Source organism: Sus scrofa, chromosome 13 (genome assembly GCF_054392235.1).
Source record: "Sus scrofa isolate SSC_HxYL_T2T_F1_AM1 chromosome 13, Sscrofa_HxYL_maternal_Yorkshire_Landrace_v2.0, whole genome shotgun sequence".
Lineage (NCBI taxonomy): Eukaryota > Metazoa > Chordata > Mammalia > Artiodactyla > Suidae > Sus > Sus scrofa.
The window spans coordinates 31919854-31946084 of NC_139395.1; the positions used below are offsets into that span (position 1 = coordinate 31919854).

At 37.1% G+C, this 26231-nt stretch overlaps 1 protein-coding gene across 8 annotated transcripts in view; it reads right to left on the reverse strand.

The window, feature by feature from the left end:
- The window catches only part of GADL1 (glutamate decarboxylase like 1), a 345574-nt gene that overhangs the window by 254506 nt on the left and 64837 nt on the right, over positions 1-26231 (reverse strand). For 4 of the 8 annotated variants that reach the window (XM_084987314.1, XM_084987308.1, XM_084987309.1 and 1 more), the window contains one exon: positions 16017-16203. The exons of the other annotated variants lie outside the window; for them this stretch is intronic. The gene's annotated coding sequence lies outside the window, so the exon portion shown is untranslated. The remainder of the gene's footprint in view (positions 1-16016; positions 16204-26231) is intronic. 8 annotated transcript variants of the gene reach the window in all.

The window sequence follows — 26231 nt, forward strand, 5'->3', positions numbered from 1 at the left end:
ATGTTTATAACAATAGAATTTTACCTCAGGAAACAAGAAAAATCTCAAGTAAATGACCTAAACTTACACCTAAAGCACCTAAAGAAAGAATAAACACAACCCAAAGTTAGTAGGAGGAAAGAAATCATAAAGATCAGAGCAGAAATAAATGAAACAGAAACAAAACCGAAACTAAAAGATGGTGAGGTAAACAAAATTAATAAAGCTTTATCTGATTCCTTAAGAAAAAAGGAAAAGGCTCAAATAAAAATTATAAATAAAAAGGGAGAAATTAAAACTCACACCACAGAAATACAAAGGATCATAAGAGACTACTACAAACAATTACATGCCAGTAAAACAGACAACCTAGACAAAATGGATAACTTCTTAGAAAGGTACAACTTTCCAAGACTGAACCAGGAAAAAATAGAAAACAGGAACACACCAATAACAAACACTGACATTGAAACAGTGATTTTAGAACTTCCAACAAACAAAATTCCAGGACCAGATGGCATCATAGGCAAATTCTAACAAACACTTGGAGAAAAGTTGACACCTATCCTTCTGAAGCTCTTCCAAAAAACTGCAGAGGAAGCAATACTCTCAAGCTCATTCAATGAGGTCACCATCCCTGATACCAAGTCAGACACAGATATCCCAAAAAAAAAAAAGAAAATTACAGGCCAATATCATTGATGAACATAGATACAAAAATTCTTAACAAAATACTAGCAAACTGAATCCAACAATATATTGAAAGGATCATATGCCATGATCAACTGGGATTTAGCCCAGGAATGCAAGGATTATTCAATACCCTCAAATCAATCAAAGTGCTTCATCACATTAACAAACTGAAGGGGAAAAAATATATAATCTTCACAATAGATGCAGAAAAATCTTTTACAAAAGTCAACACCCACTTATGAAAAAACTATCCAGAAAATGGAGAGGGAATCTACCTCAAAATAATAAAGCCCATATATGACAATCCCACAGTTAACATCATACTCAACAGGAAAAGATTTCTTTTTTTAGTTTTTTTTATTATTCAATGAATTTATTACATTTATAGTTGTACAATGATCATCACTTTCTTTTAAGATCAAGAACAAGACAAGAATCTCCACTCTTGCCACTTCTATTCAACATAGTTTTAGAAGTCCTAGACACAGTAATCAGAGAAGAAAAAGAAACAAAAGTAATTCAAATTGGAAAAATAAAACTTTCATTCTTTGCAGATAAGATACTATACATAGAAAGAAAATCCTAAAGATGGTACCAGAAAACTACTAGAGCTCATCAATGAATTCAGTACAGTTGAAGAATACAAAATAACAACAAAAAAATGAGACAGAGAAATTAATGATATAACCCCATTCAACATCACATCAAAAAAGAATAAAATACCTAGGAATAAACCTGCTAAGGAGGCAAAAGACCTGTGCTCTGAAAACTGTAAGTCTATGATGAAAGAAATTGAAGATGACCAAAACAGAAAGAAATACCATGTTCTTGGATTGGAAGAATCAATATTGTCGGAATGATTATACTACCTAAGACAATCTACAGGTTCAATACAATCCCTATCAAACTACATTTTTCACAGAACTAGAACAAAAAAATTTTAGAATTTTATGGAAACATAAAAGACCCTAAACAGCCAAAGTAATCACAGGAAAAAAAAAAAAAAAAAAAAAAAAAAAAAAAAAACAGAGGTGGAGGAATCAGGCTCCCTGACTTCAGACTATACTACAAAGTTACAGTCATCAAACCAGTATAGTACTGGTGCACAAACAGACACATAGATCAATGGAACAGGATAAAAAGCCCAGAAATAAACCCACCCACTTACGGTCAATTAATATATGACAAAGTAGGCAAGAACATACAATGGAGAAAAGACAGTCTCTTCAAAAAGGGTTGCTGGGAAAATTGGACAGATACATGTAAAAGAATGAAACTAGAACATTCTCTAACACCATATACAAAAATAAACTCAAAATAGATTAAAAATCTATCTATAAGACCAGATACTACACAGATACTATAAAATTCTTAGAAGAAAGTATAAGCAGAATGCTCTTTGACATAATTGAAGCAGTTATCTTTTTGGATCCACCTCCTAGAATAACAAAAATAAAAATAAACAAATGGGGCTTTATTAAACTTAAAACCTTTTGCACACCAAAGGAAGCCATAAATGAAATGAAAAGACAACCCTCAGAATGGGAGATCTGTAAATGAAGTGACTGATTAGGGATTAATCCTCAAAATATTCAAACAACTCATGCAGCTCAATATGAAAAAAAAAAACAATTAAAAATGGGCAGAATATCTAAATAGATATTACACCAAAGAAGACATACAGATGGACAAAATCCACATTAAGAAGATGCTCAACATTACTCAAGAAATACAAATCAAAATTACAATAAAGTGTCACCTGAAATTGGTCAGAATGGTCACCATCAAAAAGACTACAAACAACAAATGCTGGGGAGGGTGTAGAGAAAGGGGAATGCTTCTACACTGCTGGTGTAATGTAAATTGGTACAATCACTATGGAAAACAGTATGGAGGTTCCTTAGAAAACTAAAAAGATAACTATCATATGATCCAACAATCCCGGTATTGGGTATACATCTGGACAAAAGATAAATGCACCTCTATTTTCATTGCAGCACTACTCACAACAGCTAAGATATGGAAACAACTTAGATGTCCACAGACAGAAGGACATTTAGGATATTTAGGATGGATAAAGAAGATGTGGTACATACATAAATACAATTGAATACTACTCTGCCATAAAAAAGAATGAAATAAATCCATTTGCAGCAACATGATTTCAACTAAAGATTCTCATACTAAATGAAGTCAGAAAGAGAAAGACAAATACCATAGGATCTCACTTTATATGTGGAATTTTTTAAATGATACAAATGAACTTATTTACAGAACAGTCACAGACTGTGAAAACTAACTTATGGTTAACAAAGGGGAAAGATGGGGGAGGAGGGATGGATTCAGAGTTTGTGATTGGCATATGCACACTACAGTATACAGAATGGACAGTCAATGGGGACCTGCTATATAGCATAGGAAACTCTACTCAATATTCTGTATGGGAAAAGAATCTGAAAAAGAATGGATATGCAAAATGTATAACTGAATCACACTGCTGTACAGACAAAATTATAAATCAACTACACTTCAATAAAACTTTTAAAAATATAAAAAATTTTAATATTTCCATATGCATTTCTAATACATAAAAACATTTTTATTTAACCCCAATGTCAATATCACACCTAAAATATTAATATTTCCTGGACATTATCTTCTTCAAAGTTTTTAAAGCTTTATTCAGGAATAACTTACAAAACTGTATGTATTTATAGAGTATAAATGTGATGGCTTGCAGTATATATACACATTGCAAAATAATTATCAAATCAAATTAATACAACTACCAGCTCATTTAGCTAACACTGCTGTTGTAGCTATTCCTTAACTGTAGTTATTTCATCTTTACTGACAAAGTTGTAATATATATAAGTGTACAATGTGATGATTAGATATAAGTTTATACTGTGAAAAGATTTCCATCACTGCCACCAAGTTAGGTAACACATCTCTTACCTCACATATATACTTTTTGGGGAGGTGAGAATACTTGCACTTTACTTAGCAAATTTCAATTATACCATACAGTGTTATGTCACTAATGGTTCACCATGCTATACATTAGATCTTCAGAGCTTATTCATCTTATAACTGGAAGTTTGTACCTTTTTACTAACTTCCTCTATTTTTACAACCTCCAGTTCCTAGAAACCACCATTCTACTCCATTTCTGAGTTCGACTTTAAAAAAAAAGTTTAGATTCCACATATAGGAGTTCCCGTCATGGCGCAGTGGTTAACGAATCCGACTAGGAACCATGAGGTTGCGGGTTCAGTTCCTGCCCTTGCTCAGTGGGTTAACGATCCGGCGTTGCCGTGAGCTGTGGTGTAGGTCACAGATGCGGCTCAGATCCCGCGTTGCTGTGGCTCTGGTGTAGACTGGCGGCTACAGCTCCGATTCGACCCCTAGCCTGGGAACCTCCACATGCTGCAGGAGCGGCCCAAGAAATAGCAAAAAAAGACAAAAAAAAAAAAATAGATTCCCATATAATCGATACCATGCACATTTGCTTTTCTCTGTCTAGATTTTTTCACCTAGAACAATGTCTTCAAAGTTCATGCATGTTGTCACAAATGGCAGTTTTCTTCTTCCTCATGGCTGAATAATACTGATTATATACATCTACTACATTTTCTTTATTCAACTCACCCAAGGATGAACATGTTGGTTGTTTCAACACCTTGGCTACTGTGAATAATGTTGCAATGAACATGGTAGTGCAGACACTTCTTCGACCTTTGACATAGTTATTTCATTTCCTTTGGATATATACTAGAAGTAGGACTGTTGGATCATTTGGTAGTTCTATTTTTTGTTTTTTGAAACTCCTTTGTACTGTTCTGCACAGTGGCTGCACCAGTTTACATTCTCACCAACAGGGCACAAGAGTTACCTTTTAGCCACATCTTTACCAGCATTTATCTCTCATCTTCTTGATAATATACATCCTAATGGGTATAAGATGATAATGAGGAAACTGGACACCCAGTTCAGGAAATGATATGGAAGAAAGAGGAGAGATATCAAAAGGGCAAAGAGGTGCCAGAAGTTATTCTGCTGCTTCTCAAGTTTGCCTTGCTACCAAGTGTTGCTGGGATACACTCTGTACTGTGAACAATTAAGGTAAAATATATTATTACATTCAAACTGAGCATCTGGTCTCAAAGGAGTTTGTATCTAAAAATAAAAATAAAATAAACAAGTACATACTGAAGTTTCCAGTACCAGCATAGATAAGGAAATGGAACTCAGCAACAAGGAGTATTTTTTAAACCACCTCTTAAAACTTTTTCATAATTTGGCTTTTTAAATTTTTGAAGCTTGAGGTACCATGATCACAAAGTTGAATGCTATCTCCACTCTTCACTGTGTGATCTTGGACATGTCACTTAAACTCTGATTCTCAGCTTCTTCACCTATAAAGTTGGGTGATAATATCTACTTGCCATGATTGTTGTTTAGGGATTCACTTATTCCTCTAAAATAACTTTAATTCAGTGCTTAAGAGGATCAGAATAAGACACTCCAAAATAGGCCATTTTGGCATATGGGTCATTTTGAGCTCCAGACAATTGAGAACAGATGCAGAAAGACACCTTCTCAAATCTTCCCTTACCTGACTAAAAATAGAAACTTCTGATAAAGGAGAACTGTCATAAATCACCTCTCCAGGGGAGTCTCATGGCCATAAGGAAAAACAGGAATTTAAGTACCACGATGAATCTGCATAAACAAGCTTACTAAAATAAACCTATCTTCCAATTAGTTTCCCCATACGTAAATACATTCCCATAATCTACCACTCCTGGAAGCCCAAACTTCCCCTTTCCCTTGTCTTGCTTGGGATTTTTCCGCAATTTATCACCTTTTGTTAAAATGGTATATAAGCTTCTAAGTTTAACCACTTCTTTGGTTTTCACTTCTTTTGTGTGTGTGTGAACCTCTATGCACATAAAATTGAATAAAATGTGTATGCTTGGAGCTCCCATTGTGGCTCAGTGGATTAAGGACCTGACATTGTCTCTGTGAGGATGAGGGTTGGATCCCTGGCTTTGTGCAGTAGGTTAAGGATCCAATGTTGTCACAGGCTGAAGTGTAGGTCACAGATGCAGCTACAATCCCCTGTTGCTGTAGCTGTGGCATAGACCTCAGTTGCAGCTCCAATTCGACCCCTAGCCTGGGAACTGCCATATGCCACAGGTGTAGCTATTAAAAAAAGAAGAAAAAAAACTATGCTTTTTCTCCTGTTAATCTATCTTTTGTAAGTTTAATTTGCAAACCTCACTTAACCTAAAAGAATAAAGGAAAATATTCTTCCTTCCCTACAATGCCTTGCTATAACTGAATGTTAGATACTGGATTAATCAGCATATATTTCATTCCTTTCAGGAACAGATCTGTTGAATACAAGATTGCCAGACTGAGTTGAAAGATAGTTCCATATTCAGTGGACAGAAAGCTGGGGCTGGCCTTTCCCATGCAGAAGGCCCTGCTTAAGCAAAAACTGAAGAAAGAAGCAGATGAATATTAAATGAGCTAACAGTGTCTGGCACAGAATAGGTGCTCGATAGGTGTTCATTTTCTTCTTTTCCTGCTTTCCTCTCTGGCAAAAAAAAACCCAACTGATGCCACAGGTATTCATTTTAAAAACTGAATAAGTGGTACAGGTGCTTCACTACTCCAGGTTCTACGAACCAGAAGCCTTGGGATCATCTGCGAGCTAGTTAGGGATGCAGCACCTCAGGCCCAAGCCCAGACCTGCTGTGTCAGATCTACCTAGATTCCCAAGTGATCTGTATGCACATTAAGGTTTGGATAGCACTGCTAGGGGATAGGGGAAAGGAATGATTGTACTGACAGATGAAAGGGAGATCCCAGAAAGCAGAGACCTTCAAGGAGAGATCCTCACACACAACAGCAGGCAGGCAGCATCAGCTGAGGGTAGGGAGTCCACAGGTGATCTGGGATAGCTGATTCAGAGCTCTGTGTGCTACAGGTTTACCTCCAGGCATCCTTTATCCCGACCAATGACCCCTTCCACCAAGTAGCCCATTCTCACTTTGTCAGTCCTATTTGCAACCTAGTTCCCTCTTCTGACAATGTTTTCTTGAAATTTGGGAAGCACAGCTCAGATGCAAATAAGAAGCTCAAATAAAGCCAGGCCTTCTTTAAACAAGATTGCCTCCACTAGTACCTGAGAAGTGGTCAGTAAAATTCCCTAGTTGAGATGGATGGATTTTTGTGGCCAGTTCTAAGCACCATGGCAGCTTGGAACAAGCAGAGCTGAACCTCAGTTTTCATGGAAGGAAACTACTTGGACCTACAGCCCAAGGGGGTTTGAGTCAGGCGGACAGAAACAGAGGTAAACTTCACTTCCCACAGGGCTAAGGCACTGCAAGGAACTGGTGCCCACCCAGCCCTGAGCTTGGCAAATATGCACAGGTTCTGTACCAGATTTCTGTCTCTCTCCCTCTTTTTTTTTTTTTTAACTATTTTCCACTCTTCCCTACCCTAGTTAATAGGTAAATAATTAGATAATGTCTGCAAAAAACTTCTACTTTACTCACTTATGTTTAATAATTGGGGTATGCAAACTAAACACAAAAGGCAGACTAATCAGAGAAAAGACAAAGTGTATTTTTATAAGCACATAGGAACTTAGAGAAAATGTGGCTCAAAGAAGCAGTTAGAATTTGGGGCTTATAATACCATCTTAACAGAAGAGGAGGAGGAAGGGCCCTTAGGAAAAAAATGAATGACTCTGGGGAAAGATAAAGAGGATTTTAAAAGAATAGATGGGGAGGTATGATGATTTTGCAACAATGTTTTTGCAGTTTCTCATCCCAGTGCCAGCTTCCCAATTTCCCCAGCACAGGAAACCTCCCTAGAAAGGGGATTTACTGCAATTGAATTCTTTTGAAAGATTGTACTTTTAGGCAAAAAAGGAGGGCTGGAGTCAGACAAACCCTCTTTTTGCATCTGTTGATTCTCAAATGTCTGTCTTCAGCTCAAAATAATGTTTTATGCCACACTGGGATATTTCAGATTCCTTCAATAATCAGGAAAATAAAAGGATATTAAGAAAAACACACCTACTCTCTCTCTCACATACACACCACCCACAAATCATAAAAAGTACTACAGTCATTTCTAGTTGGTACACCTTTTAGTATCTTTTATGATTAGCTTTTTAATACCCTTTCTTTTCACTTTTTGGCACATGATTAGGTTCACGCTATTTACACTGTTTTGCTTAAGTGTATATGGAAAAAATTTAATTTAAAAATTATGAAATCTTTCAAACATAAATGGAAGTTCACACACTAATATAACAACCATCCATGAAACTAAAGCCAGAATTTAAAGGACATGAATATTTTGCTATACTTGCTTTCAATCGCTCTGAAAAAAATGTCACAAACACATTAATGTCTCTCCCCAAATCCCACTATAGCCACCCCTTTCTGGAGATCACCGCCATCTTAAGACTGATATGTTCCACTCTCAGGATTATATTTTAAACAGTTGCCAATAAAACATATCAATGTTTCTTGGGGTTTTAAATTTTACACATATATATCCTTTTGCAGCTTGCTTTTTATCATTCAATATTAGATCAACCTGGTGAAAATTTTTCTTTTTTCCATTTTTTTTTTTTTTTTTTTTTTTTTTTTTTTGTCTTTTAGGGCCGCGCCTGCGGCATATGGAAGTTTGCATGCTAGGGGTCCATCGGAGCTATAGCAGCTGGCCTACACCACAGATAACAGCAACATGGGATCCAAGCCATGTCTGCAGCCTACATCACAGCTCACAGCTAAGCTATATCACCCGCATCCTAATGGATATTAGCTGGGTTTCTTACCTCTGGGCCATGGTACAAACTCCCCCATTTAATTATACAAATGTAAAACAGGTGCCCATTATTCTGTTAGAAAATGTCTTAGCTTTGCAAAGCTTAGAGCTGATGGCAAATATATGGTTCCCCCCCCTTACATGTGCTTTTTTAAATCTGTTAATTGTCAGGGGGCTCAAGGAGCACTCTAGGAGAAATGTGAGCAACCCCAAGGCCCCCTCCTTCTTAAGTGTCAAGTTGTAGAGACATATTTAATGTGGTGCTGGCAAAGGCCAGGTGGCAGCAAAAATCAACAGAGAATCCTGAGGGTGCTCATTAGAACAGTGGGAAATCTAAATTGAGCCTTTACTTTCCTTGGACTTGTCTTAGGAATGGGTTCTGAGAGAGAATGGTGGACTTTCTTAGTAAGATCCCACTGGCTCTGTGCCAGTAGATTTGAATATTTAATGAAATGTATCCCATTTATATATTCTCTAAAAATTACGTGTAAGAATGACCTATCAGCAGTGTTTCAATCACCTCCAACTGAAACTGCTGCAATGCCCTTCAATAGTAGAACAGGTGAATAAATGGCAAACAATTTACAATAAGACTTTCTGCACCAATGGGAATGAGCAATCCACAGTAAAGATGAACCTCACAAATAAAATGCTTAATGCAAGAGACCACATACAAAGGCACACAGATTGCAAGATGCCATTTAGGCAAAATGAATCTGTGCTATTATAAGTTAGATTGTGGTTGCTCCTGGCATGAAATAATGAGTGCAAGGGGACCCAGGTGGACTTTTGGGGCCCTGATGATGTTTCATTTCTTGATCTAGATAAAATGGTATATTTCAGTTTATGCAATTTCAAGATTTACACTTATGTCCCAATTTTTGTACATATATCAAAATTTCAAGGAAAGTTTTTAAAAGTGATTTTGCTTTTTATTTCAAGCTGATGAAATGAGGTTTATACATGAATGGTTATCAAAGCCTTCACTTTATGCTTCACATCTCATGGCCACTAGATGAAGACCAAGACAGCCCACTTGACACAGTCCACTCTAATGATTTAGCCATCTTTCAAATATCCTCCCAAAGACGGTGTCAGGACTTGACTCCTGCTCTGCACCCCCCAACCCCAGCCTTCTCTTGAACTTCTCAGTCCTATGAGAAAATGCTAGAAATCTGTGATACGAGGTAAGCAAGTGTGTACATACAGGAGGGAAAATTTCTCAATCCCCAGGACAGGACTCTGGAGGTAAATTCATGATCTGAGGGAAGGCAGGTGGTACCCAGCACGCAAACATTCCCAGGAGAAGAGAGGCCCAGCTTTAGCCCAGCAGCATCTATATTTAGCAGCCTGATGTCTGCCTCATTCAAGTCTCAGTGAGCATTTTAAGAACTCTTGTCATCGCTCACCTGAGAGAAGCATCAAACATGGAACCTTCCTCTCAGCCTTAAGGCCTTGCTTCCCACTCGATACGTCAGGCTCCAGGCAGGATCTAAATTCTCTGCATTTTCACCCTGGCTCTTGCTTCTAACATCCCTTCTTAGGATTTTTTTAAGCAGTCTCTTTAGATTACTTAATTCTGTTTCAAACATTTGCCTCTGTCATGCCAACAAGCCTGAATTTGTCTATTAGATTCCTGTTGAATAAATCTCTTTCACATCAATCCCTCATGAAAGGATTTCAATGCAAGTTGAAAGGATTCTTTGGAAAGCAAGGGGAGATATTTCCTTTCCTAATGAGAGTGTGTCCAGTGACAATGCCTGGTGCCTCTTCCAGGTGGTTTGCAGACTTTGAAACCTTCTAAACATAAAATGTACTGAGATCCAAAGATTACACGTTCTTGGAGAAACTAAGCCCTAGTAAAAATTCCTTTTCCTCTAGTGGTATCTGCATTATTGCATTGTTCCCACATAGTGCCTGACATATAATATGTTCTCAATGCATGAGGAGGAAGGAGAAAAAAAGATGAAAAAGGAATATGAGACAATTATCTCATTACAATCCATAAGTCTTTTCGTCTTCACATTGTGAAATCAACCAGTTTGGCTAGATACGCTGTCAAATAATTATTCTAAGGTTTAGAAAAAAGTGGTGAACTCTGCATACTGAAATCCCTTCTTGGATATTCCTAATGCACACAACAAGACTAAAGGTGCTGGAAGTTCTGCATTAGAGAAATATATTTGATTTTGGTTTCTGAAGAGTATTCCATGGAATCCTTTAAGGATCCTCTATTAGACTTCTGATATCATCTGGTCAGTCCTACATGACCATTGTTCTTCAGAGCATCCTTTGGCAAATGCACCTGTGTCTCAACCAGACAGGATTCAGAGACTGCCAGTCTGAATTATTCCCACACAAACTGAACTCATAGTTATCACCTACACGAGTACCTGAGACCACACCTAGGTGATTCTAATTAAACACCTACTCATGTGAAGCCAAGAACATATGACTCTATGGTACTACACATACCGTGTGTTCTACACATACTCTGAGCCTGAGTTAGGAGGAGACCATTGAGTGTAAGTGGTTTCAGAAAAAGTGACAGTAGGCAGTATGGCTGCAACCAATCATGTGAGTAATGGTCCATTACAAATGAGTAAGATGATTGAGAGTCAGATTTATTTGTGTGTCACCAAATCCTGGCATTCAGTTTTATTCTGTGTCATTAATTTAATGCAGCAAAACAAAGCATTGATTACCTCTCCAAGTTCAATTATAGAAGGCCATGCTTAACAAGAGATCATCTACAAGCAAGCAAGAAAGCAAGTGGTTATGGAGACCAGATTTTGCAGATGTCAATCAGCCAATGATAAAAGCAATTTGAGCTTGTTCTGTATGGAAAATAACAGGAAGTTGGCCTCATTGTATCATCTCTTATGACAACAAGATGGACGCTAGGTGGGACCTCTCATGCAGATTTTTTTTTTCTTTCTTTTTTTTTAAATCACCATACGGATACTCTACCAATCACTTCAGTGTGGAGATGCACTGACATCTACTGGACATCCAGTGGTTGATATTTTGGCCACAAATGACACTATAGGAATTAGTAAACTACATAGTAATAATATTTGAGAAAGGTTACTTCAAAGAGAATTTTAAGTATGAATATAGATTTTTTTTCTCATATTTGAAATCACTTAATTTATACTTAAATTTATACAATATTTTGAAATCTTTTTTCCTATTAGACTTGTGAAATACTGGTTCATAGTTGAATGCCTATCAGAATTAACAAGTTTACACATAAAAAAAGGTAACATAACACCAGAAACATCCAAAAGAAGGCATGAAATGCTGTCCATTTTATGTTTTTGAAAAAGAAATATTTATCTTATTATCAAACACAGGTGAATTAGTAGGTTCTGGCTACCTGCCAGTAAGGAATTTGAGAATTTTAGAAGTTTGGCCAAAAACCTGCAAAGCTGGATACGATTATCCCAGATGCTCTCTCTGGTAGGGAAAAGGGGGCATTTCAAGACCAAAGAGAATGTGTGTCTGGTTTTCCTTGGATTACTTATCAAGAGAGTCTACGAAATAAATCTTTATTTTTCTAGTTCACTGAATGACATATTGTGGGAAGTGATTACTGTTAAGATGCAAGGAGAAAAATGGACTATTGGATTGTGAACCAATCAAGAGCTTGACTAATGGAGAAAACCAAAGTTTTAAAAACAAAAGTCTTACCCTGGATAAAGCAGATTAGAGAATGCTGCTCAAACTGTGACATAAATCTTTCTAATATTGTCATTTCCTCCTGGATTAAATTTATGATGATATAATTACAGTGCTTCTCTACAGTTCCTGTCTAGTTTCTACTATTTCCAGAACTGTATGTATTACTCACAACTTCCTATATCTGTTCTTCCCTAATATACAATGATAAGAAAGGCATTATCCAAAATTTGGAAATAATTTTACTTTTGAGGGCCACACATGCAGCATATGGAGACTAGGGGTCAAATCAGAGCTAAAACCACCAGCCTACATCACAAACACAGCAATGCTAGATCTGAGCCACATTTGTGACCTGCACCATAGCTCACAGCAATGCCCACTAAGCGAGGCCAGGGATTGAACTCTCATCCTCAAAGATGCCAGTCAGATTCGTTACTGCTGAGCTACAAAGGGAACTCCAAGTATGACTTTAAAATGGGAGATCTTTTCAATGTCATACTAGAATTTTGTTTAATAGGCCTACACAAAGGACACTTTAATTTTCTAGATGAATATACCTATATTTGACTTAAAAGTTATTATTTGAATGGATGTCAACCATTGTGAAGTTACATGTTAATTTGAAGAATTCTGTACTAAGAAACTGAATACACAAATGGACAGCAGCTAAACCATATATAAAAATAGAACTCTGACACACAACTCGCAGGAACCAGCCCAGGAAGCCAGACATATTTAAGTCGAACTTGTAAGAAGACTACGATCTCCAATAACAATTCAGGAAGCCAAACAACAACCACTGTAATGGTCAGCCCAAAATGGCTAGGACAATAAGTGACAGCTTTCTAATTTTTGTCCCTGCTTCCAACTTAAGACCAACCAGAGACATCCAAATATACGCCCCAACCAATCCTATTTAGCCTACCTATGGCCTCCTCCATGCTAAAAGCCTCCATCAGGGCACAGATGAAGTTTTCTCTTTTTTCCCCTATAAAGCTTTCCTCCTCTTCTGCTTGTCATTATAAAGTGCAATTGATAATGGCTGACTCCCTTGCTACAGCAAGATTTAAACAATAAGCTTTGCTTATGTGGTTGATCTTCATTTATTTCCACAGTCCAACAGAAAAGAAGACCTCAATGGTTAAGGTTTTGTTGCCCTGTAGAACATTAGCCAGTTTTGTACACAGCCTAGCAACCTTATTTTAACAATCTTTTTCTTAATGTCTAGAAAAAACTGGTCTCTCATATGCTTTTAGAACCAGTTTTACTACCTTACTTGTTCCCTCATTAATGAGTTGACTAAATTGTTGATGTGTTTGTTCTATATTTGTATGGGAATTATGTTTTTAAGTGTTTGAAAATTACACATTGACAACAGAAAAGAAACAGAATACCTATGAACATTGACAACAGAAAAGAAACAGAATACCTATGAACATTGACAACAGAAAAGAAACAGAATACCTATGAACATCAAAGGAGAAATTCAAATTCACATTATATTAAAAGCTGTATTAAAAGAGGAAACAGGATACTTATTAGGTCTACAGGATGTTTTCAACTCATTTTATTCATAAAAAAAAATTTTAGGGCCACCCCTGCAGTATATGAAGGTTCCCAGGCTAGGGGTACAATCGGAGCCGTAGCTTCTGGCCTATACCACAGCCACAGCAACCCGGGATCCAAGCCACGTCTGCAACCTATACCACAGCTCACAGCAATGCCTGATCCTTAACCCAATGAGTGAGGCCAGGGATCGAACCTGCATCCTTATGGATGCTAGTCAGATTCACTTCCGCTGAGCCACACTGGGAACTCTCAATTTATTCTAATATTGTAAAACAGCTGTCATAGTTATTTGTTGATTTACCAACATTACTTAGATTATGGACTACTTGGAACTACACAACTCTGACTCACTCAACCTGAAACCTACATAAGTCAGTTTTTGCTGTGTAACAACTCCCCAAATCCTACTTTCAGCAACATTTATTTTTGTCCAAGGTGTGCAAGCCAGCTAGGATGGCTCTGCCTCAGACATGGGTAGGTTCAGATACATTCCACCTCTGGAGCACAAATTCTTCCCAGAGCAATGACAAAAGAGTAAGAGAACAAACTCAACCATATAAGCAACCTCAACTAATGTCACCCAAGTCACCTAGGTGAACCTGTTGGGTGTGGGGGCAAAGAAGATATTCCTCCGACAGTGGGAAGCACTGCAAAGTCACAGGTCTAAAAATGTGGATGTATGCATCCCTCACAGGCAGTAATCTAATCTAATCTACAGTGAAAGCAAAAATAAAACTGCAGAGGAAGAAAGTGAACCACTGAGCAGTTTTCAACAGGGCTGACATCCAATCACAGACCAGATGTGGAAATTGGCAAGTCGGGGTGGTACTCATTTTCCGGAGAGGTGGGCCCTGAGCTAGTGTAATCAGAGTTTTGGAGATCTTCAGAACTCATTGGCAAAGTGAAAGTCACAATATCAGAAGCAATCTGCAGGTTAAGTACGAACCAAGTTTTATGCCTGTGTCAGCCTCTGTGACAGGAATCTCAGGAACAATTAGGCATGTGCCCTGTTGTACTCCAGTTCCCAGAGCACTGATTGAGCTGGAAGTAAACTAAACCCTGTGAGCAAAGCCTGAGGCCTTGGAACCAGAGGACAAGTATATTTTGAATATATGAAATAATTACACCAAATAAAATTTCTGAAAATCTTTTCATGCAGCCAAGTTCTGAGTAATGTTCATAAAATTGATGGAATTAAAGCTGAAGTCTAACAGCTTTGATATGCCTATTTGTATACATCCCAGTTTTGTCAAGAATTACTGTCTCTTAAAACATCAACAGCTCAGTGATTGTGAGAGATAGTGTATTAGGTGCAAATTTTATTTTTATATAAATAAGTTCGATGAAACATTGAAAATGCTCTTACATAAATGATAAAATCTGCATTTCAACTATCACATAAACTATGATCACTACCTTTCCATGCATCTTACCCAAATATCAGTGTTCAATTCTAAGTCCAACTGCTGAAAAACTTTGGATGCCTAATAGAAAAATGCTTCAGTGTGCCACCCAAGTTGCTTTTTTCACTCATCATTGTGTTTGTGAGATTTTTCTCTTAAAACATGTAGTTTTAGTTCACTTATTTTCAGTGCACTATTGCATCCCACTGCCTGTGTATTCTGTTTTGAAAATTCATTCTTATATTAATAGTTATTCAAAGTTACTACTTCAGTTTGCCACCCCCAAATATTCTTTCTCCTTCCTTTATCATTTTTCCTTACATATATCCTCACGTCACTACCTCAGAGGCATGCATCATGGTTGGCGTTCAGCACCACAGGGAGAGAGGCCCGATGGGGTGATATGCTGCCTCTCCACAACATTGTATTCATGACAGAGGCCAAAACTATTCTAGTAAGAGGAACATTCAAGATGCTCTGGTCTGAACCAGGCTTTTGGATCCTGACTAGCTTGCTCATACAGCCGTAGTCAGTTAATGGGAGGCTGCCTGGTCCACGATGGTCTCGCATTTCTGGAGGAAGGGTGGCTATTGGCTAGGGCAAAGAGCATCTGGGCACATATCCCTGATCTTCCAACAGGCTCCAAAAGCAAGGCACCAAGATGGAATCAGAAGCTCCCAAGGTCCTTTTAAGTTTAGGTGTAGGTTATATATCGCTTCTCCCACATTTTACTGCCCAAAGCAAAATACACAACCAGATCCCATTCAAGGGCAATATTCTAGTTATCTACTTCGATAAAACAAACCACCTCAAACAATCATTTACTTTGCTCACCAATCTGCCATTTGGTCAGGGCTCAGTGGGGACAACTCATCTCTGCTCCACTAGATGTCAGCCGGACAGCTAGACTAAGGCTTGAGGGTCTGCTTCCAAAATGGCTCTGTCACATGGCTGGCAAATTTCTCTCCAGGTAAGACTCTCAGAGGGTGGGTTACATTTCTTACATCATGGGAGATGGATCCTAAAAGACAGGAAATGCAAGCCACTAGTTTAAAGTTTGGCCCAGAAACTGGTACAGCATCACTTCTGACAAGCCCTTACCACCTACATTCAATGAAAATGAACATATCTGTTGAATGAAAGGAATGTCAGAGAATTGGGGGCCTATATAATAAAACTGCCATAAGTAGGCTCTCGACTCCTACTTTGATGGGAGAAGTGATATGTCACTTTGTAAAGGAATGAACACTGGAAGAGGTAAAGAGTTGTTGCCATTTTCACAATCATTCTGAGCAGCAAGAGAAGAGATTTCTGGTTCAATATTTCTTCTGCATCCTTTAACTAAGCTATTATTTACTTGTCTCAGCCTTATATTAACTATAACTTATCAAAAGGTAAATTTAGAAATGCTACTCTAATTATTTAAATGGCTTAAAGGATTTTATATAGAAAGGCTTTACAAGTGCCTCACTTTTATTTCAAAATAAATGTTAGTACTTTAGCTCCCCTTAAAGGACTGTGGAATCATGTTTTATTTATGGAATAACTATTATGCAACAAGAGTGCAGATAATCATTTTATTCCACTCAATGGGATGAACACAGCCATTTCTGCATAGAAAAGACAGTCAAGTAGTCAATTACAGCTGTGTGATCAATGTAAAATCTCCAATTTACGTGAACTGCAGAGTCATTACTTAGACATGGGGCAGAAAATTTTGTAAGCTGTAGCCACCCTGTATCTTATTTCGCCTGTCTTCTTGTGCCCGATGAACCGCAGTTAAATGACCTAGAGGCCAACCAAACAGAGTTATTGACCCTCTCCAATCTCATTTATACTCTTCACACATGGCTCCACAGGCACAGCCACTCCTTCAGGGAAAAAATTCTAAACTTTAGGCATCAATTATATTCCCAAATCTTTGTTTTCTTTTCCTAGATTTCAGGAAAAAGATCTGACCTCCTGGAAGTCCTAAATATAAAATATCTCTAGCATCCACCTAGTATGGTTTGATAAGCCTAGTCTAAAAACTCCATGCCCATCCCACCTCCTGGCCAGCACTCAGGTGGTGGGTGATAGCTCTGACCCACTGAGCCATGGATCGAGACAATTTGAGTCTATCTCCCTAGTATGTGCTTTTCAACTGCTTTCAGTCAGGACTGCATTTGGCAACAAGTAATGGAAAATCTTACAGATAGTGGCTTTTAAAGACTGAATTGTCTTTTTCCTTTTTAAATTTTTATTTATTTTTAAATGAAGTATAGTTGATTTATAATGTGTTAATTCCAGGTAAACAGCAGATCATATATTTATTCATTTATATTGATTCAGATATAATAGATATTTAGATATATCTATTCTTTGGTGGCTTTTTTATTTTTTAAAAAAAAAAGTGGGAGGGATCGGGAGCTTGGGCTTATCAGACACAACCTAGAATAGATTTACATGGAGATCCTGCTGAATAGCATTGAGAACTATGTCTAGATACTCATGTTGCAACAGAAGAAAGGGTGGGGGAAAAACTGTAATTGCAATGTATACATGTAAGGATAACCTGACCCCCTTGCTGTACAGTGGGAAAATAAAAAAAAAATTTATTGGAGTATAGTTAACACACCTTACAATATTGTGTTAGTTGAATAAGTGAACAGTTACACATACACATTAAATATATATTCTTCTTCAGATTATTTTCCATTATAGGTTATTACAAGATACTGTGCTATACAGTAAGTCCTTGTTGTTTACCTATTTTAGATACAGTAGGTTTCAAGAATAATTCCTATGATTTGTTTTTGTTTTTTTTAATGCACCCAAGAATCACAAGGATTCTGCAGCCTCGTGACAGAGTCAGGTACTTATGCTTCTTTCTGTTTGGATTTTTTTATTTAGTGGTTTTCATCCTCCTGTTTGTAACTGCAATGTTACCAATTGGCTCTTCTATTTCTGGACTGAAATTACTATCTATGATGACCTTCCTAGAGCAAGTGTGTTTAAAGCTGCAGACAATAGAGAGGAATCACAGCCCAGAAACATGAGTAGAGCCTACAGACTTCATTCACTTTGGTTAAGCCAATCCTGAGAACACTCTTAAAATATATTTATACATGGGTTTTTTAAAATTACCATTTTGTTAAACAGACTGGGCTTCACTTTCTGGTCTTTTGGAACTTAACCTTAACTGATGCAAACCCCATTAGGCATATGAAGAAATGTGAAGGTTTCCACATCTACCATTAGAAAAAGATTACTGAGTATACTTGCTTTGGTATTCATATAACAAGAATTCATATCATGAGAATTTGAAACATGAGGAAACCCTGAATTGAATTTGTGGAAAACTGCAAAAGTTGTATTTAGAGAGACTATATACTCTTAAATGCTTATAACAGAAATACAGAGTGAAATGTATTGAGCTAATCATCAGTGTAAGAACTTAAAATGCAAAATAAACTCCAAATAGAAGGAGAGAAATATGAACAAAAAGTGCAGTAGTTTATGAAACAGAAATCAAAAATAAAATATAAAGGATTAAAAATAATAATGGAAATTAAAAAATACTTCTAGCTAAATTATAATGAAAATGTTATGTCAAAACTTGTAGGTTAAAACAAAATTGTTACTCAGAAGGAAAGAGTTCCAAATGCTTGTATTGGGTGGGGAAGGCCAGAAGTTAAGTTTGCTGGACATCCAACTTAAGAATTTAGGGGATAAAAGCAATAAAACAAATCCAAAAAGTAAAAGGAAGATAAAGCAAGCGCAGATCAAAGAAAAGGATCAAAAAGTCAAAAGTTGGTTCTTTGAAAAGACTATGAAATTAAGACAAAAGCCTAGTAATATTCAGCAAGGAGAAAAGCAGAGGAGAGGGGCAAAAATAAATAATATTAGGTATAAAAAGATGAACATATAGACAGATTCAGTAGATTAAAGCAAGAATAAAACAGCATTATGGACAATTTTTATGCTAATGATTTGAAAATAGCTAAAATGGACAACTCCCTAGAAAAATATAATTTAATAAGATTGATTCAAGAAGAAATAGAGCCTAAACAGTGCTAGAAGCATTAAAAAAAACAGAATCAGTAATTTTAAAATCTTCCCAGAAGCAAAATCTCTTTTCAGGAGGAGTCTATCAAATTTTCAAAAACTAAAATATACAAATTCTTCCAGAGAATAAAAGGTAAAATATTATTCCAAGCCCATTCAAAGAAGGCAGAATAACTCTGATCCAAAACTAGAAAAGAACCTGAAAATGGCCTATTGATGGAATATCTTTATGACTCAAAGGTAGGGAAGAATTTCTTAAACAAGTGACAAAAATGACTGGACTGTACAATTCTACATTAAAATTAATATCTATTCATTGAAAAACACTATTCAGTGCATAAAGACATGGGAAAAATTTCCAAATGCATGTACTAGACAAGGGACTAATACCTAGAATATAGAACAAATTCCTCAAATCAATTAGAAAAATCAACAAAAAAAAATGGACAAAGACATGAACTGGTATTTCACAAGGAAAAGAATTACATATAGCAAATAAACACAAGAAAAGATGATCAACTGCATTACCAATGGAAGAAATGCAAATTAAGATCATAAGAAGACATCATTTTAAACAGATTAGATTGTCAAAAATTAAGACATTTGATAGTGCTGCCCCAAAGGATAGAAAGCAATGAAAACTTCTGTACTTCTGATGGGAGAATAAATTGTTAGAACTGTGGCGAGCAATTTGCATATTTCCTGTAAATGTGAGCATTTATATATTAGGATACAATTATCCCTTGCTTGAGTAACACCCTAGAGAAACTCTTGCCCATATGTACCAGGGTACAGTTACTGGAATGTTCATAACAGGATCCTTGCAAATAAGTGAATTGTTTAAAATGTCCATCAGTAGGAGATAGGATAAATAAATAATGGAATATTCACACTAGTGAGTATTTTATAGCATTACTAATTGAATGAACTACAGATATAAATGACTAGAGAAATGAATCTTAGAAAAAAGCAAGAACTAGAAGACTAAACACAGTGTGATATCTATATACATACAAAAGCGAGCAAAAACATGCACAATGATGCCATTTAGATAAGCCACAGACAAGAAAGCAAATTCAAACCCAACTGTGATAATAGCATTTTATAAACAAAATTCATTTAAGACAGTGGCTACCTCTGGTGTGGGCAATGTGGCAAAGTGAGGGGGGGAGAACCCTCAGGCAGAATCAATAGCGTTGAGAATATTCTAATTCTTAAGCTAAGTTGTGGGTGCAATGCAAGTGTTTATTATACATTATAATTTACATATATAATATACATTTATTACTTTGTGAATATCAAACATTACAAAATTTTTATTCAAGATGAGAGATAAAAATTATCTGGAAGCTGTCTATTAAGCCAGGAAGTTCTGCAACAATGCTGACTCCAACTGCAATGAGACCATGTAGTCTCTCCTATAACCCACAGCAGAAAAATTGAATGCCGCATTCCATGCACCCTGCTCAGTTAAACCCACCCACGTGAGGTTGGATAAGATGTTAAGCAAGCTAATTCACAGCAGCCACCATACATGCTATCATCACCATTTCAACATAGTGTTAGAGGTGCTCTAAAACTGGGGATAGAAGAAAACAGTCATTATTTGAAAATCATATGATCAAAACTCCAGAGAAGGAATACAATGGCTAACTTCACATGTCAACTTGACTGGGCATGGGTTGCCTGGATATCCAGTTAAGCATTATTTCTGGGTGTGTCTGTAGGGATGTTTCTGGAAGAGATCAGCATGTGAATTGGTGAAGTGAGAAAGCAGATGGCCTTCCCCAGGGTAGGTGGGCATCACCCAGCTCACTGAGGACCTGAATGGAGCAAAAGGTGGAGGAAGGTTAAATTCACCGCCCCACCGCCGCCCCCAATCCTTCCCACCCCTTCTCTTTCTGACTGCTTGAGCTGAGACACTGGTTTTCTCCTGCCTTTGGATGGGGACTTAACACACTGGCACTCCTTGTTGTTAGGCTTTCCAACATGGACTAGAACTACACCACTGGCTTTCCTGTGTCTCCACCTTGCAGAAAGCAGATAGTAGGACTTCTCATCCTCCAAAATCATATGAGCCAATTCCTTATAATAAATATCTATTGATTCAATTTCTCTAGAGACCCTTGACTAAAACAATGAACAATTTATTCAAATAGCCAAATTGAAAGAATTTTATAGCAAACGCCCATATACCTGCCACCTAGATTCTACCATTACTATTTTACGAGACTTGCTTTATCTCATATTTATCATTTATCCATCTGTTTCTATGCATCAACTCATCTTAGTTTGGGGATGTATTTCAACAATTCCTCATTTAATATACTAATATGCATATCAGTTATTAACTAAAGTTCAATATTTCCATTTTTTCTTTTGGGAAAAAATGCACATAAATGCATTTTATACATGCACTGAAATGCACAAATCTTAAATGGACAAGCGTTGAGTTTGACAAAGCATGTACATTTGTAACCAAGACCTTTATCAAGATATAGAATACTACCCTTCCTAATCAACACTGTTCTCATTTTTTCTCACCATAAAAAAAAAATTTGCCTGTTCTAGAACTTTATACAAACAGAACCATGTAGTATATACTCCTTTGAATAAGGTTTTATTCACTCAACACAATGTTCTTAGAATCATCCATATTATTTCTTGTATCAGTAATCTTTTCCTTTTTGTTGTTGAGTGGTATTCCATTGCATGGCTCTACCACAATTTACTTACCCATTCTTAGACGGATGGGGACTGTTTCCTGTTGGGCGCTATTATGATTAAAACTGATCATTCTTACGTAAGTCTTGTGTAAACACATGGTTTATTTCTCTTGGGTGAAATACCTAGGAGTGAAATTGCTATAACATAGGGTTGTATTCAGTTAGAGTTTAGTTTTGTAAGACGCTCTCAGATCTTTTCCACAGTGGTTATACCACTTAAGATTCCCACCAATAATTTGTGGTTGCTCCACACCTTTGTCAACATTTGTTCTGGTCAGTTATTTTAATTTTAACAATTCTGATGGGTAATAGTATCTCATGTGAGTTTTATTTGCATTTCTCTGATGAATAGCTAATTTGAGCACTTTTCCATGGGCTTATGGGCAATTCAGTATTTCTGTGACAGGTCTGTTTAAATATTTTACCATTTTTAAGACTGTTTACCTTTTATTATTAAATTACAGGCATTCTTTATATATCCTATATACAAGTCCTTTGTCATATATCTGTTTTGTGAATGTTTTCTCCCAGTCTTGTCTCATCTATTAATTTTCCTATCGATACCTTTGATGAGAAGTTTTTTATTGTGACATTAGATTTTAATTGAATTGTATGGTCCATTTTGAAATAATCTTTATACTTAGTATTTTTGAGGTAGCTTTACAAACTGAGTTTTAAATTTTTTTGAAAAAAAATTTCCACAAAAAGCTGAGACAATTTTTATAAGTAAGTGCAAAGATGGCTGACTTATCCTACCAGCAAGCAAAATATAGTACAAAACATATCACTATTAAGATGTGTTACTAGCTCAGTAAGAGAAAAAGAGATCAATGAAATATTCCAACATGTGTAGAAGAAAGATTATATAATTAGATTATTTAGTAAATGCAGTTAAGAAAATTGGCTTACTAGCTGGAGAAAAATAAGGTGAAACCCATATTATAACACATACAAAACCCCAAGTATATTACAGACAAAACCATAAAGTTAAGAGTAGAATATATATAAGAAAATTCTTGGGGTGGGAAAGAATTTTTATATACAATCCAAAAAGTATAAGCTATTAGAGAGAATACGAATTGATTCGGCCACATCAAAATTAAAGAATTTTCTTTAACGAAGGACACAAAATTGTCAGACAGCTGGCAGAAGATATTCAAGTCATCCATAATTCACAGGATATAGAGAAATACTAAGGAATTTTTGAAAATCAGAAAAAGAAAGAAAAAAAAATGGGCTGAGGATACGTGTCTCAATTCTGGCTGCTACAACAAAGTACCACAGACTGGATGGCTTATAAACAACGGAAACTTATCTCAGTTCTGGAGGCTGGAAGTCCGAGATTAGGGAGCCAGTGTACTCATGTTCTAACAAGAGCCCTCTTCCGGGTTGCAGATTTCTCACTGTGTCCTCACTTGTGTAAAGTGAACAAGCTTGATCCCTGGCCTCTCCTTATAAAGCCACTGATCCCAATCATGAGAGTTATATACTCATGATCTAATTATCCCCCCAAGGCCCCATCTCCAAATACCACCACACTGGGGACTGGGTTTTAACATACAAATTATGGGGGAGGGGTCATAAATATTCAGTCCATAACAATATGATTCCTTTCAAAAACTGGGGAACACAAATGACTTAAGAGTCATACTAAGAGATTCTCAATCTCAGCATTAATCAGAGAAATGCTGAAAGAAATATCCTAATTCAACTTTATGCCAGTAATAGTGGTAATAATAGAAAGCTGGATAATATCAAACACATAGAGGTTATGAGAAAAGGGAACCCTAATAGACAGTTGATGGGAGTATTAACTAGTTCAGATAATATGATGAAAAATTTGGCATTATTCATTTCTGTTATATACTCCAGAGAACCTCTCAAACAGGTCCTTAGGAGGCATGTGCAAGGATGTTCATTTTAGCATTGTTCGCGAAAGCAAGATTCATCTCTAGAGAAGGGGTAAGTAAAATGTGACAAGTGTATGTGATGGAATGCTATGTAAACTGCAATAGTCAGGAGCAATAAACCACATTTACCAAGTGTGCATAAATAGTTCTTAAGAACATTATATTGAGTGGAAAAAAAATGAAAGGGTATTTGATTTATATCTCAGTTATACCTACATAAATTTAAACAAACATACATAATACCATACATTTTCAAAGCTACACCAATATATAAATGAACCTGTTGAAGAAAAGTAGGAAGTACACTTCTTAAATACACCAGACTGTCTAAGAGGTGAAACAGCATTGGAAGTGGAGGCAAAAAGGACATACGATGAAATGAAACAAAAAAGGGTCCTTGCACAGACTAAAATAAGTAGCATGCCATTGATGGAAGCGCATAATCAAACTCCTCCCTGCGTAGTTGAGCCCCACACATGTACACATACACAATCATTGATTAGGGATGTTCTAAAACTATCCATAAATCTATTGAACCCTCTGATCCTTTTTTTTTTTTTTTAAGGAGTTACATCCATGGCATATGAAAGTTCTCAGGCTAGGGATTGAATCAGAGCTGCAGCTGCTGGCCTACACCACAGCCACAGGAACACAGGACCCAAGCCATGTCTGTAACCCACACCACAACCCACTGGGCAGGGCCAGGGATCAAACCCATGTCCTCATGGACACTAGTTGGGTTCCTAACACACTGAGCCACAACAGGAACTCCTGGTATCTCCCTTTTCAAAATCAGGTCATATTTTTCACACCTTTACCTTTCTTGTGTCTCTCTCATCCTCCAAAAATTTTCAAAAGTAGGATAATAGTCTTAAAATAATAAACATAAGAATATCCTGCAAGTTCCTTTAGGTCTCTAGAATGTAACACATTAGAGCTTGTTTGGGTAAATTCATTTAAAGAAGCTTTGTGATTTCTTTGCTAACTCATTCATATTTGATGCATCTTCATACTAAGGCATTGATTATTCACTAAAGGCCACAGTCTTTCTTAAGGGCTTCAGTGACTGAGAACAATACATAAAAATATGAACATAACATAGAGACAGAACTAGCAGTAGAATATGAAAATAATGATTCAGAGGTTCCCGTCATGGCACAGTGGAAATGAATCCAACTAGGAACCATGAGATTGCAGGTTTGATCCCTGGCCTCACTCAGTAGGTTAAGGATCCAGCATTGCCATGAGCTCTGGTGTAGGTCGAAGACGTGGCTTGTATCCCGCGTTTCTGTGGCTGTGGTGTAGGCCAGAAGCTGTAGCTCTGATTGGACCCCTAGCCTGGAAACCTCCATATGCCATGCGTGTAGCCCTAAAAAGAAAAGGAAAAAAAGAAACGACTGACTCAATATTCAGCTGACCATCTTTAAAAGGGATATACATGGTAATGGAGTGAATAAGAGCCAGAGATGAATTCTAGTTTCTGATTATCCATTAATGACCTTCATCTGTAACACGGCATGCTATTTGTCAGGATCAATGAGATAATGGATGCAAAATATCCCTGTAAACAGCAAAGTACTAAAAAATGGACAGTTTATTCTTTATTTCTAAAAATGCAAAGACATGGAAGTGTGTATTAACTGTTTTTAGTTGCTCAGCAATAAGAGTGTACTAGCTCAAAGTCTGGAGAAGCACGGTAGTAGGTGGATGCAGCTGCTGGCAGGCAGCACCTACCTCCCCTCCCTTGGTTTTCAGCCCCAGGTCCTCTGCAAGTTCCCACCTTCACTAAGGTCACATGACTGCCAGCAGCATCCAGAGCTGTCTGTGTCCTGGTACAGATCTAGAAGAGTCTAGGACTGCAACCCTACGAGTTTAAATGTTACTCCTAAAATTTTGTCTTTGGCTCTGAGTAGGCTGACTTGGGATGGGTCCACCTTCTAAGTAATCCTGCAGCTAGGGGGCCTGGGACACGCTGACAGGCTGAAGCCAAGCAGAAATCATGGCCAAAGGGGCCACTTTGCACAACTCCATGGGACAGGATTTGTTTAACCCTAAAAATGAATACTGGAGAGCCAATCAATACAAGCAGACAGCTTTGGACTCCTGGGAGAAAAGTTGACACTTGAACTGAAAAGTCTTTTGAGAACTACGAATGGGACAGCCAGTCTCATCCATCATTGGCCAAATCATTGGGAAACAGCCAAGACTTACTACATTATAACTTTCCTTAACCCTGAATACTCCCTTCCCCAAATTCTTCTCTTGACACCGCCCCACCTCAGTTTCTAAACCCACAGACTAAGGACATCATATATAGCGGTGTCATTTCCGGAGCCCCTCTCCCTGTCAGCTTACTGTCAGCCTGC